This window comes from Tamandua tetradactyla, chromosome 16 (genome assembly GCF_023851605.1).
Source record: "Tamandua tetradactyla isolate mTamTet1 chromosome 16, mTamTet1.pri, whole genome shotgun sequence".
Taxonomy (NCBI): Eukaryota; Metazoa; Chordata; class Mammalia; order Pilosa; family Myrmecophagidae; genus Tamandua; species Tamandua tetradactyla.
Window position 1 is genome coordinate 47,928,302 of NC_135342.1, and position 13,476 is coordinate 47,941,777.

General features: G+C 37.0%; 1 protein-coding gene and 1 non-coding gene across 3 annotated transcripts in view; both read left to right on the top strand.

Moving 5' to 3' along the window:
* The window catches only part of FTO (FTO alpha-ketoglutarate dependent dioxygenase), a 434,084-nt gene that overhangs the window by 398,993 nt on the left and 21,615 nt on the right, over positions 1 to 13,476 (top strand). The window lies entirely within an intron of this gene.
* Positions 11,335 to 11,441, top strand: LOC143660521 (U6 spliceosomal RNA). The gene has a single exon (XR_013164116.1). It is a non-coding gene; the product is annotated as a U6 spliceosomal RNA (small nuclear RNA).

Below are 13,476 nucleotides of genomic sequence, written 5' to 3' on the forward strand. Positions count from 1 at the left end.
TAAGTGCTGTTAATAGAACATGTGTCACTCATGTTCCATTAAGGTATCAAAATCATGTTAGAATCTGTGTACTCCTATAGATTTAAGAAATCTCACTGTGCGGGAGTCCTTATCTTCACTTCAGAACCTGCTGATAATCTGAAGTGGTGAAATTATGGTTCGATTAAACAGATGTGGGCCCACATAGTTTCTTACAGAATTTTAAGAATCTTTAAAATTAAATTTCTTGTAATAAGCAGATTTTTGTCTAAAAACTTTATATTATGGGAGGGATCATTCTTCATTCCTTTCATTCAGATTCAAAGGATACCTTTTGGCTGAAACTGATTTTAAAAAAATGTTCATGAGAAGAAGGGTAAAAGGATTGTAATTTGGGACTTTTTCTCTACTGGGTTTGCCTTCTTAGCCCTTATCTTGGGTAGAAAACAGAACATATGACTCACATATTTTTTCTTAATTACAAAAAATAAATACTCTAAAATGTATTTTTTAAACTGTGATTATGTTACGGTGGTTTCTATGTACCATAGATTAGATTTTTATTAAGGGTTTTATTAAATAACTGGTGTTTCACCAACATCTAATTAAATCTTCTATCTAAATTGAACAGAAAATTATGGGGGAAAAGAAAGTATTTGTAACAGACTTTATTACAGATAAGGCTATTATTTGTTCATCTTAAGAATTTGAGATCAAATTTACAAGCAGCCTCCTCATCAAATTTCTTTTCTGGGCTGCTGAGCCCTGGCCCCTTGAAAGCAACCCATTATCTACCCCCCTCCCCCATTTATTGTAGTGTCCTGGTTATTGGCAACATGCCCGCTGTTTAAGGTTACTTTCGTTAATTAACCGAAAGTTAATTTCTTTGCAAGCAAAATCTCTGATCTCATTATGTTGTCTTTAAAGCTGAAAGCTTCAGGTTTTCTGGCCTCCTTTGATGGCACAATAAAAAGCATGCTCTTTATCTTAAGGGAAACTGTCTCCAGGGTTTAATTTAATAGTCCTTGAAATAGTTACAACACAGCCAGGCAGACTACAATAATATGCCAGTTTTAAAAAACCTTGGCTTTTCCTGCTTAAAAAGCCCAATGACTGGTACAGATGTAGACTATGAGGGATCCTTTTCCAAATAAGTTCTGAATTTTGCCTCTTCAAGTCCCACTTTTGTACCCCTCTTATATCCTCCCTGAGAACAGAGCTAGCACCAACATCTGTGTTCCTTCCTAAGTGCACCACTGCCCAGACATCTTATTCTCCAGGACTTCAGAAGTTTTGGGGGTTTGACATTTTGTGTGTTTTCTTTACCTCACTTGGTAAACTGCCTTTTTCTTATTCTGATGTAAGGCAATACTGAACGGTACAAAAATTGGGGGTAGTGGGTTTTGGAGCCTAGCAGGCCTGAATTCGAATCCCAGTCTTTCCTTCAGCTGGCTCTGTGGCCTTGGCCAATTATTTAACCTCTCTTGAGCCTCCCTGTCCTTATTAGCAAACTGAATGATTCTTTAGAGTGAAGAGAATTAAATGTGAAAATAAAAAAATAAACAACAGCAAAATTAAATGAGATAAAAAAAGAGGTCTATATAGGTACTTAATAAATACTAGTCCTTTTCCTTTTCGCTTGACAGTAATGTTCTAGTCTTTACCTACTACAAATGTGTTTCTAGAGATGGGTTCATCTGACATTTGGGAGCTGGGCGACTAATTGTCTCTATCAAAGCTCCAGTTTGAGAAGATGTTCATACTCCACAGAGCATGTTTGGTGTAAATTTGATGAGTTGGGTTCTTTATAGCCCCAAAAGCTCTTACATAGACCTGGGGAGATGAACAGTGTATTCTCTTTGTCTCTCTGAGTTAGCTTCAGCTTCACTGATGAAATCTGGTTGCTTTCTGGAGCATTAAATTTAGTGAGTTGAAAGTGACCAAAATGTCTTTTCAGGGCTACCATGTATAGGTCACACAGAGGGGCAGAACTCTTCAGGTGGCTCGAGTCTCAGGAGCCATGTAGGTACACGAAGATGCCATTTGTATCCCATTGAGTCCAGTGATGTGGCGCCCATGGCAGAGGTTTCCAGAGTCCGGGGGACGGGAAGAGGAGCAGTTGCCAAGAAGAGATACTGGCCTGACCTACCAGGCTACTTCAAATGCCTATGAGACTGGGTCCATGCCATTAGCTTATGCCCCCTGTACCAATTCCTGATAAAGGATGCAATTGACTCAACTCATGTAGGCCCAAGCAGGTCGAAGTCATATGGGCAGAAAATCACAGGTCTTGGGAAGAAAAGGGCCTCTTGGGGCCTTGGCAGAAGTCAAAGGTCCAAGGTAATGTATTGGCAGAGATCCTGTCTGCTTTGGTGCTTTACTTACTGTTCCACCTCCTCCCACCCCTCACCCCTTTCTGTTTTTAGGTAGAAATATTGTCAATGTTATTGATTAGTTGGTCTGATAATCCAGCATGTTCCCTGATGTGTTAAATTTCCTGCTTTGGGATGACTGTAAATGTGGGCAGAGTGTGTGTTTCTGTTAGGGAAAACTCTCAGTGGACCTTGCTAAGACACTGCTTCTACAGTGAGATTGCCACAGGCATGACAATTCCAATTATTCTTTTGGCTGTCACATTTAAGACAGTTTTTCTCAAGTTATCCCTTTTTCTAGCCTTATTTTAGATTTGGAAAAAATTCTTTGTCTTCTACCTTGGGTTTCTAGGGTCTCTTCACTTATTAGCATGTATTACATTTGTGTTAAGATTTTGATTTTTTAATTTACCTTTCTGGGGTGAGTACACTTCATTCTCTACATCTTCCCTGCCTTCACATGCCCTCCATGGCAGAAATCATATTTGCCTTTCTCTTTGTCCTAAACTGATCTCTACACATTCTATCAGCCATGCCCTTCTTTAAACAATGGTTGGCAATTTATGAAATGTATATAATTCATAATGTAGATATACAAAGAGAGAGTGACCTCAGGCCAGGGCCGTGGAGTTTTCTACAGGGAGCAGAGTGGTAGTGAATAAGCTGGTGCCATGTCAAGTTTATTTGCAGGTTGTTTATTTAGGGCCTGGTCTGGAATAGCTGGAAACTTAAATGCCTTCTAACTCCGGCTGTCTATAGTTGTTGGTTATTCACCCCACCCTTTCTGTAGCTTCAGTCTCCAAGCTCTTCAGCCTTCCCGGCAGAAGGAAGGGGATAAGGATACCCCTGGAAATCCACACTGCCACTTGGAAAGATTATGCCTTCAGCTGTTGGGGTTCATGGTGCCATTTGGTTTCCCTCCCAGCTCACTGTGCTTGACATCAGTTACATTCCCTGCCTTGGTGTGAAGGATGGAAGAAGACCACTTTAATCCCCTTTGCAAAGTAGTGATAACAAGGACAACACAACAAGGCCTCCAGGCAGAGCATGTTAAGCCTAATTCAGATTTTCTTAAAGTGGAAAACGAATCTTAAACATCTGAGAAATGAGGTTCATAATGGAAGCCCCAAGAAGGCCTTTAACCTGGGCAAAATCCTATAACACAATTATATACAGTTTCACACTTGACTGGAGCTGTATTTGAGCAAAAATAATCATTTTTCTAGTTGTGCTAAATGAACCACAAGATCCATGTGTCCAGCTGCAGAAAAATGTCTGATTGTCCATTCTGTCTGCATGCAGTCAGTGTACTTGATGGCAAGGGCATTGCAGTATCAAAAGAGTTAATAATTGAATCCTGTCCACAGAAACCACGCAATTAAGGGCAAGATTAGCAGAGATGAAAAATTTATTGTGAAAATGCAATGATAGTCTGAGAAACAAAATGATTTCACTCAGCAGTTGTTCTGTTACCATAATCCTAATGATCAACTTTATTACACTAATAGTAGGAGAAAAACTAATTGTGGTGAGGACAGGACAAATCTTTTTTAATCTGCATTGGCATCCCAACTAAGTCCCGACCCATTTGTATTAACCTTTGCTGACAGAGTCACATGATGGACATAATTTCTTATAATTTACCAGCTATGGATCTAACCTTTCTTCATCAAATATTCATAAAGGCAGTATTCGCAATGATTTTCTGTCTCTCTTCATATTTACAGCTTGTTGTCTTCTTCCCTTTTACAGTAATTTGGACACAATTGAAGTCAAATGGAATTAAAGTTAAATGCCTTTAGCAACTAAGGTGCCTAAAAGCAAAGACTTGAGCAGGAGTGGGAGGAGGGAAGGGGGTCATGAACTGAAAGGGGGGGGGCGTGTGTTCCCAATACCTGCTGCATCCCACAGGAGTCCGGGTGGGCTGCCTTTCTCCAGAAGGGGAAAACAAAATCAGCTGAAGAAGAAAATGCCATTGCCCATTTTTGCCTTCCTAAACCTTTTCTCAGGACTCTGGTGCTGGGTGCTCTGAAAGACGAGAGCCTGAGGCCTTCCCAAGAGCCCCAAGCCTTCCCCTGTGTTTTCAAGACTTGCCAGCAACAGAGGCTGCCCTGGCCCAGCCCTGTTTGGGCCTGTTTGCCCAGAGGGGCCCGGGAAACATGCTAGGGGCTGGGATGGTGGACAAGAAAAGTCGGTTGGTATAGTTACTTAGAAAACAAACACGAATATCTGAAACCATTCCTGAGAGCACTTTTGGTGAAAGAACATCTGTTTCCACTTTGCATCTTTGTTGCTTTGACAGTTTTCTTAACAGACATGTAGATGAAAGAAGTCTTATAAAGCTTAGGTGTGTAAAATAAGGGTAGTAACAGGTCCTTTATTTTTACTCTGCCCCGTAAGGCTTCAGTTTCAATGGCATGACGGAAGTTTGGGGAAAGTGATATAGACAATCAAAAGAATTCCCTTTTGCTATTCCAATCTGCAAATGATGCCACCTTCAGGAAAACAGCAAAGAATGTTTTAGGTAAATTTGCATTTAAGATTCAAAGGAATTGTTTTGCCTCATTGATGTCAAAGCTCTATATTGACCATGCTGAGAATTTACTACTTCTTGCTGGGTTCCCAGAATTTTGACTGGTAGAAAGGAAATTAGAGCTGAAGGCAGTTATATCTTTTAACAGCTAATTCACATCCCCACATAAGGGGATTTGTTTCATTTTACTTACCACCACTATTAACATTATTATTTATTTTTAAATGATGTTTGATTATAAAAGTAGTACATACATGCACTTTATTAAAATTAAACTTTATAGGTATTCTAGTTTGCTAGCTGCCAGAATGCAATATACCAGAAACAGAATGGCTTTTAAAAACAGGAATTTGATGATTTCTAATTTACAGTTCTAAGGCCGAGAAAATGTCCCAATTATAACAAGTCTATATGTCCAATCAAAGGCATCCAGGGAAAGATACCTTGATTCAAGAAGGCCGATGAAGTTCAGAGTTTCTCTCTCAAGTGAGAAGGCACATGGCGAGCACAGTCACGGTTTCTCTCTTGGCTGGCAGGGCACATGGTGAGCACAGCATCATCTGCTAGCTTTCTCTCCTGCCTTCCTGTTTCATGAAGCTCCCCGGGAGACGTTTTCCTTCTTCATCTCCAAAGCGCTGGCTGATGGACTCTCTGCTTCATGGTACTGCAGCATTCTCTGCTCTCTCTGAATCTCTCATTCTCCAAAATGTTTCTTCTTTTATAGGACTCCAGAAATTTCTCAAGACCCTCCCAAATGGGTGGAGACATGTTGTCACCTAATCCAGTTTAACAACCAGTCTTGATTAAATCACATCTCCGGGGAGATGATCTGATTACAGTTTCAAGCATACAGTATTGAATAGGGATTATTCTACCTTTATGAAATGGGATTTTGATTAAAACATGGCTTTTCTAGGGGACATAGATCCTTTCAAACCAGCACAAAAGATAGCACTGAAGTCCTCTTAGACCACTACTGCCAATCTCAGACCTTCTCGTCTTTCCAAATTCTTTTCTGTGCACTTAACATACAAATAGACAGTCTCATAAACAAATGTTTTGTTTATTTTATATAATTGGTGGTTATGCTGTACAAATCAATCCCTATGTGCTTTATTTACTCAATACTTTGTCTTAGGTTTGGAAATCTTTCCATGTTAGAACATATGAATCAATTCTATTCTATTTAATTGCTATAGAGAAATCCATAGTATGGATATACCATAGTTTAGTATCATTCTCACAATCATGAACATTCAGGTTGTTTCCAGTTTTTTTTTTTAGTTATAAGCAATTCTGCAAAACATCATTACCTATTTGGAACTGAAATAATTGATAGAATTGTCATAACAGCATGCTGGCCTTTGCAAATAAGTGCTGAGAATGTTTGTAATGTGCTCATAGCTGAAGGTACACTTTTTAAATGCTTTCTACCAAACCACACTTCCCTTCTGGTGGTAGGGACAAAAACAGTGATCCTGAGTGCTCCACAAATAGGCATTCCAAACATGGCAATAATTAAATGTTTTTAATAGGAGAAAAAAATTCTGATCAGTCAGAAGTTCCGTAGTACAGCTTGTTATGGAAGGAAAACATCATTACGGCAAGTTTTTTGTTACTTAGGTTCAGTTATACAGAAGTTCAGGCTATCCCCCCAAGCTGAAACTATATATTGGGAAGGCCTTTACAATATCATTCTCCTACATGGTATTGGGTTCTCCCATGCCGTGTTTGCTAACACTTGTGTTATAAAGAGGGACCACTGGCTATGTCAAGGATAATTTGTCAGCTGGGATATATACATACATGGCTTTAATAACCTTTCATTAGAATCCCTTACAAATCCAATAGAAGATGACAGGAAATTCTTTTAAAGGAGCAGAAGATTTTTCCAAAAAATTTGAGGGCTGAGTCCCATGAAAAGTTTTTCACTAGGGTTTTAAGATGTTGTCATTCCCCTGCACAAGAATTGGATGGGTATATTAAGGTGTCCACTAGTTCCCTCTAGGTTAATGGAATAAATAAGCACATATACAGTCGAATCGTATGCATTTGTGAAAGTTGAGAATGGAAACTTCCCATATGAGTGGCTATAAATCAATGATTCTAGAATACTTTTAAAGGAGTTCATACTAATTACTTTTAGGTGAGTTTAGGGTATAACTCAAAACTGGATTAAAAGTGTTTTCAAGTAGAGGTTTTGCTTTGGTAAAAAACAACAATTGACTTGAGAACAGCAGGTATATGGCCTCATCCTTCTAAAGTATGTGAGATATTGGGTGTCTCTTATTCTTTTACCTCAGATCCATACTATTAATTGGCTCAGTGATTCATTCTGCATTAGACACCCTTATCCTTATCTTACCTCATCTTATGAAAAAAGGGACATTGAGAAATAGCATCAGAAGTTAATGGAGAAGATTGTGGGAAGATGGGGAGTAGGAAGCTTCAGGAATCAGCCCTTCTACCAAAGCAATTATTGAACTAGCAGGAAATAGTCTAAATCAACTATTTTGAAACTCTGGAGTCTAATGAAACACTGTGCAACATCCAGGGAAGAGCTAGAGGAAGAGACTGGTCAATTGTGGTAAATATCAATGAATTTCACCCTACATGCAACTACCATCATCTTCCTCCCAACCACGTGGCAAGGCAGGAGTGAGGACTGCAGTTTGGACTCCTGGTGCAGCTTTCTAATGCCAGGGAGGCCTGTAAGGACCTAGTCCTCCAAAATCTGGGGGTCTTTGGTCTGAACAGTAGTTTTGATCAGCTACTTCATATCACTTGGGAATCAACTCTGGGGATCACTATTGTTATAATCCCCCTCAGGCAGAAGCAGCAGAGGAGTCTTTAAAGAGGCAATATACCTCTTTCTCTCTCTCTCTGTTTTCTCTTTCCTTGATTTTTTTTGAAAAAAAATCACAAATTGATGGTTCCAGCCTTACAAAACTGAGCAGTCACAGAGGAGTGAAAGAACTAGATTTCCAGAATTATAGCAGCATAATATTCAGAATGTCTAGTTCGCAACAAAAAAATACAAAACATATGAAACAGGAAAGTGTGGCCCATTCGTAGGAAAAAAAGAATTTGCCAGAAACCATCCCTGGGAAAGCTCATACGTTGAAACTATTAGGCAAAGATTTTAAATCAACATCTTAAATGTGTTCAATGAAAAAAAGGAAATTAGGAAAATGTCTGAATAAAATAAAAAGATAAAAATTATGAAAAGGAAATTTTGGAGCTGTAAAGTACAGTACAGTAATTTAAAAGAAAGCTCATTAGATGGATTCAAGAGCAGATTTGAACAGGCAGAAGAAAAGATCAATGTCTGAAGATAGAACAATTGAAATTATCCAGTCTGAAGAGCAGAGAGAAAAAAATTTGAAGAAAAACGGACAGAACCTGAATGATTTGTAGGACACCATTAACTGTATCAATATATGCTTCATTGGAGTCCTAGAAGAATAGGGGAGAGAGAGGAAGGGGCAGAAAAAGTATTTGAAGTAATAATGGCTGAAAACTTCCCAAATCTGATGAAAGACATGAATATACACTTCCAGGAAACTCGACAAACTCCAAACATGATAGACTGTAAGAGATCTATATCAAGGTACATTATAGGGAAATTGTCAAAATCCAGAGACAGTGAGAAGACTTTGAAAACAGCAAGAGAGAAGTGACTTGTCACATACAAAGGATCCCAGTAAGATTAATAGCAAATTTCTCATCAGAAACTATACAGGTCAGAAGACAGTGGGATGGCATACTTAAAGTCCTTAAAGGGAAAAAAAAAAACTGTCAACCAAGAATTCACAAAGACTTCTCAGCAAAATTATCAGGAAAAAAAAAAAATGGAGAAAAGAAGACATTTACAGATTAACAAAATCTGAGAGAGTTCATTACCAGAAAGATCTCCCCTAAAAAAATGCTAAAGGAAGTCCTTCAAGCTGTAACTAGATGATAACTCAAAGCCATCAGAAGAAATAAAGCACATTGATAAAGGTAACTACATAGGTAATATAAAATCCTGTATTACTGTACTTTGGGTTTATAACTGCTCCCCACCCCCCTTAGGATTTATCCAGCAAATGTGTAAAATAGCATTGAAAAATCTTTGTTAATGGGCATATAATGTTTAGGGATGTAATCAGAGACAATAACAATGTAAAGAGGGAGGGATGGAGCTGTATGGAGTAGAAAGTTTGTATACCACTGAAACTTAGGATGGTACCAACTAAACTAGGTTGTTATTAGTTCAAAATGTTTGTTATTATTACAGAGGTTGCCACTAAGAAAATAACTTTAAAAAATAGAGAAAAAGAAAGAAGGGAATCAAAATGGTACACTACAAAAAAGCAACTAAATACATAAAAAAAAATTGGAGGCAGTTCTAGACTAATTGCAGAACAAAAACATGCAAGACATAAAAAAAAAAAACAAGTAGCTAGATGGCAAAAATAAATCAGTCCGTCTGTTATTACCTTAAATGTCAATGAATTAAACTCCACTATTAAAAGGCAGAGATTGGTAGATTGAATGAGAGAGCATGATCCATCTGTATACTCTCTACAAGAGATTCACTTTAAGTGCAAAGTCACAAAGAGGTTGAAAGTAAAAGTCTGGAAAAAGATACTCCATGCAAACAGTAACCAAAAGAGAGCCAGAGTGGCTAATTATTGTCAGACAAAATAGACTTTAAGTCAAAGAAAATTAAAGAGACAAAGATGGACATTATATATTGATAAAAGTTTTAATCCAGCATGAAGATATAACCGTTATAGACATATATGTACCTCACAACAGAACCCCCAAATATATGAAAAAAAAATGAAGGGAGAAATAGGTAATTGTACAATAATAGTTGGAAACTTAAGTATACCACTTTCAATAATTGATAGAACATCACTGTTAACCACTTAGACTTAATGGAATTTTATAGAAAACTGGACTCAACAACAGAAAAATACACGTTCTTCTCAGGTGAACATAAAACATTTTCTAGGATAACCCATATGTTAGGCCACAAATAAAATCTTAATACATTTAAAAATGTTGCAATCATACAAAGTATCCTCTCACACCATGATGGAATAAAGCTAGAAATCAATAACAGCAGGAAAACTGGAAAATTTACAAATATGTGGAAATTAAACAACACATCCTTAAACAACGAATGGGTCAAAGAAGAAGTCACAAGGGAAATTAGGAAATATCTTGAGATGAATGAAAACATAAACACATCATATCAAAAAAGGCAGTGCTCAGAAGGAAATTTATAGCTCAAAAAGCCTATATTTAAAAGGAAGAAAGATCACAAACCAATAACCTAAACTCACATATAAAGAAACTAGAATTTGAATCAAAGGTCATAGAAAGAACAGAATAGTATCAATAGGAGCAAAGATAAATGAAATAGAGAATAGAAAAACAGTAGCTAAAATCCACAAAACCAAAAGGTAGGAAAAGTTCTTTTCCCAACTTTTCAGAAAAGTTTCTGAAAAAATCAATAAAAATAAAAATGAAAAACCAGACTGAGAAAGAAAAAGAGAGAGAGTATGCAAATAACTAAAATCAGGAATGAAAGTTGAGACATTACTACCAATCTCACAGAAATAAAAAGGATTTAAGAGGGTACTATGAACATCTATGTTCCAACAAATTAGAAAACCTGGATAAAATGGATAAATTCCTTGAGACATACAAATCCCTAATCTGACCCAAGAAGAAATAGAAAATCTCAACAGACCTATAACAAGTAAAAAGGTTGAATCAGTAATTAAAATCTTCCCAATAAAGAAAAGCCCAGGACCAGGTGGTTTCACTGCTTAATTCTTACCACTCATTTAAAGAAGATCTAACACCAATTTTTCTCAAACTCTTCCAAAAAATAGGAGAGGAAGGATTGTTTTCTAATTCATTCTATGAGGCCAGCAACACCCTGTTACCAAAGCCATTATAAAGACAGCATAAGAAAAGAAAATTACAGACCAATATCCCTTAGGAACATAGATGGAAAAATCCTCAACAAAATACTGATAAAACAAATCTAACAGTATATTAGAAGGATTATACACTATGATCAAATGGGATTCATTACAGGGATTCAAAGGTAGTTCAACATAAGAAAATCAATTATGTAATATGCTATATTTAATAGGATGAAGGGAAAAGATATATGATCATCTCAGTTGATGCAAAAAAGATATTTGACAAAATCCAATATCCCTTCATGATAAAAATACTCAGAAAACTAGGAATAAAAGGGAACTTTCTCAACATGATAAACAGCATTTATGTAAAACCAGCAGCAAGTATCATACTCAATGGTGAAAGTTTTCCCACTAATATAATAAACAAAACAAGGATGCCTGCTTTTGTCACCACTGTTATTTCCAGTATCATACTGGAAATTCTAGTCACCGCAGTTAGGCAAGAAAAAGAAATAAAAGGGTACTTGCTTTGGCAGCACATACACTAAAATTGGAACAATACAGAGAAAATTAGCATGGCCCCTGCGCAAGGATGACACACAAATTTGTAAAGCATTCCATATTAAAAAAAAAAGAGAGAGAAAAGAAAAGGCATCCAAATTTAAAAGGAAGAAATCAAATTATCCCTACTTACAGATGACATGATCATATTTATAGGAAATCCCAAAGAATTCACAAGAATGCTACCAGACTAAGTAAATGAATTCAGCAAAGTTTCAGGATACAAGATAAACACACAGAAGTCAGGTGTGTTTCTATGCATCCATAATGAACAATCTGAAAAGGAAAGCAAGAAAACAGTTCCATTTATAATAGCATCTAAAGGAGTAAAATACCTAAGAGTAGACTTAATTAAGGAAGCGAAAAACTTATACCCTGAAAATCATAAAACATTGCCCAAAATTAAGGATTACTTAAATAAATAGAAAGATATCTCATGTTCATGGATTGGAAGACTTAATATTGTTAAGATGTTGATACTGCCTAAAGCACTCTACAAATTCAATACAATCTCTATCAAAATTCCAGCAGCCTTTTTTCCTGCTGTATTGGAAAAGCTTATCCACAAATTCATATGGAAGGGTAAGTGGCCCCAAATAGCCAAAACAATCTTGAAAAGGAAGAACAAAGTTGGAGGACTCACACTTCCTGATTTCAAAACCTACGATAAAGTAATTAAAAAAAAAACAACAGTGTGGTATTGGCATAAGGTTAGACATAGAGACCATTGGAATGGAACTGAGAGTCCACAAATAAATCCACACATCTATGGCAAATTGATTTTCAACAAGAGTGCCAAGTCCATTTAATGGAATATAACAGATTGTGCTGGAACAACTGGAAATCTGTATGCAAAAGAATGAACATGGATCCCTACCTCAACAAGAATTAATTAAAAATGAATCAATAAACTAAATATAAGAGCTGATACTATAAAACTCTTACAAAAAGACATCGAGAAATATCTTCAGGACCTTGTAGTAGGCAATGGATTTTTAGATTTTGTACCAAAAGCACAAGCAACAAGCAAACAAACACAAAATAGATAATAATGGACTTCATCAAAAGGAAGAACTTTTATGCAGCAAAGGACATTATCAAGAATGTGAAAAGACAGTCTGCAGAGTAGGAGAAAATATTTGGAAGGCATATGTCTCATGAGGCTTTAATATCCCCAATATGTAAAGAATGCCTTCAATTCAACAACGAAAAGACAGTTCAGTTTTAAAAACTGGGCCAAGACAAGCCCTTAATCTTGAGGCTTGCTCTTGTGAATCTTATTTATGAAGCGAAGCCTACCTACAGTTATGCCTAGGAGTTACTTCCAGAGGACACCTTTTGTTGCTCAGATGTGTCCTCTTTCTCTTTCTCAGCCCAACTCTGCAAGTAAAATCATTACCCTCACCCCCTCCATGACATGACATCCAAAGGTAAAAGAAGTCTCTCTGGCAACATAGGATATGACTCCCAGAGATAAGCCTGGCCCTGGCACCATGGGATAGACCAAAAGAGGGAAAAGAATTGTAACAAAATATTGGTGGCTGAGAGATTTCAGATAGAGTGAAGAGGCTACTCTGGAGGTCACCCTTAATGCAAGCACTTTCAGATAGATTTTGCTATTTATCATTGTTCGCCAAACTCCAGCCAAAACCATTCTTGCCAACCCTAAGGAACACCTAGGGCTTTATCTGAGATTCAACAAGTTTCCATGCACTATGATTACTTTCCAGAAACCTACAACCTCCAGATGGGTTCTGTTTTAGGTAGTGAGCTGCTGGAATGTAATATGTCAGAACTGAAATGGCTTTTAAAAGGGGAAATTTAGTAAGTTGCAAGTTTACAGTTCTAAGGCCATGAAAATGTCCAAATTAAGGCAAGGCTATAAAAATGTCCACATTGTATGGTAGCCCATGACAAACTCTGGGATCTGTCCTGTAACTTAACTTGTTGAAGAGTGCTTTGAAAACAATTGCTTTTTTTCTTTCTTTGCTTTGTATATATGTTATATTATTCAATTTAAAAAGTTTTTTTTTAATGTCCAAATTAAGGCATCCAGGGAAAAATCCCCCAGTTCAAGAAGGCCGATGATATCCAGGGTTTT